Source organism: Aptenodytes forsteri, unplaced genomic scaffold (genome assembly GCF_000699145.1).
Source record: "Aptenodytes forsteri isolate BGI_AS27 unplaced genomic scaffold, ASM69914v1 Scaffold308, whole genome shotgun sequence".
Classification (NCBI taxonomy): domain Eukaryota; kingdom Metazoa; phylum Chordata; class Aves; order Sphenisciformes; family Spheniscidae; genus Aptenodytes; species Aptenodytes forsteri.
Window position 1 is genome coordinate 1191253 of NW_008795475.1, and position 1043 is coordinate 1192295.

At 57.4% G+C, this 1043-nt stretch overlaps 1 protein-coding gene across 1 annotated transcript in view; it reads left to right on the top strand.

The window, feature by feature from the left end:
• The window catches only part of CCDC94 (coiled-coil domain containing 94), an 8745-nt gene that overhangs the window by 272 nt on the left and 7430 nt on the right, over nucleotides 1–1043 (top strand). The window lies entirely within an intron of this gene.

Genomic DNA, 1043 nt, shown 5'->3' on the forward strand with positions numbered 1-1043 from the left:
GGAGCCCGCTCTGCCAGAGCCCTCACATCCAGGAGGTCCGGAGGGACCCTGGCTGCGGCCAGGACCTCCCCTGCGAACGGCCCCGGGGCTGTCCCGGCGGGCCGAGGAGCCTTGGGGTGCTCCGGGAGCCCCACAATGGGTAACCCCTTCCCTGGGGGAGCCCGTTGAGGCACTTTTTACTGAGTGCAAAGGCACAGGGACATGAGTTGAATGAATGAAACAATTGTTTATTAATTAATGCATACACGCAACACCCAGGAGGGAGTCTATCACCCGGCTCGGTGCCATACGCACCCCGTGTCGCCTGAGGAGCCATTACCGGATCAACATCCCTCAGCCCGGTAGGGAAGGGACAGCTCCTGCTCCTGCCCGTGATGTGGCGAGAAACGAAGGAGCTGCCAGCCTCCCCCTGCTTCTCCCTTCGGGGACAGGATTCGGCGCTGCTATTTGAGAGGAAAAACCCTAATTTCACCCGTCTGTACTTCTTCCCTACCTCCAGACCAGAGCCCTGCAGGAAATTCTCGCAGCTGGCGGCTCGTTTTTTACAAAACACGGTAATAAACCGTAACCCCCGAGTAAGAAACCGTCAGCCACAAACTCAAAACAACAAACGGGAAGTGAAGGACTCCGAATCCTCAGTTTTAAGCGAGAAACACCAAAGCACATATGAGCAGGAAACAGTAAAGAGAAGCGGAGGAGTTTCCCTTCGCTCGGAAGCACGGCGGAGGACTCGCCAGAAAGCTCTCCCGCTGAACCTACCCGCGACACCGAAAGCACCAACACATCTGCATTAGGGACAATTAATTTAATTTTTTCCCACCCCAAAGACCGACCAGAAAACGCCTCACAGGACAAAGGTGGAATACTGCAGCTGGGGGAATATTTCTTATATAAAACACACCTTTTTGGAGCCCGTTGCCCACATGATGAGCATCGGTAGCTGGAGCGCAGGGCCCGCCCGGGGCCCGCAACCCGCTTGGCTCTGAGGAAGCCGAGCTCCAGCCCCCCTCCCCAGCTCGCAGCCCCCGCACCGCCCCAGGCTC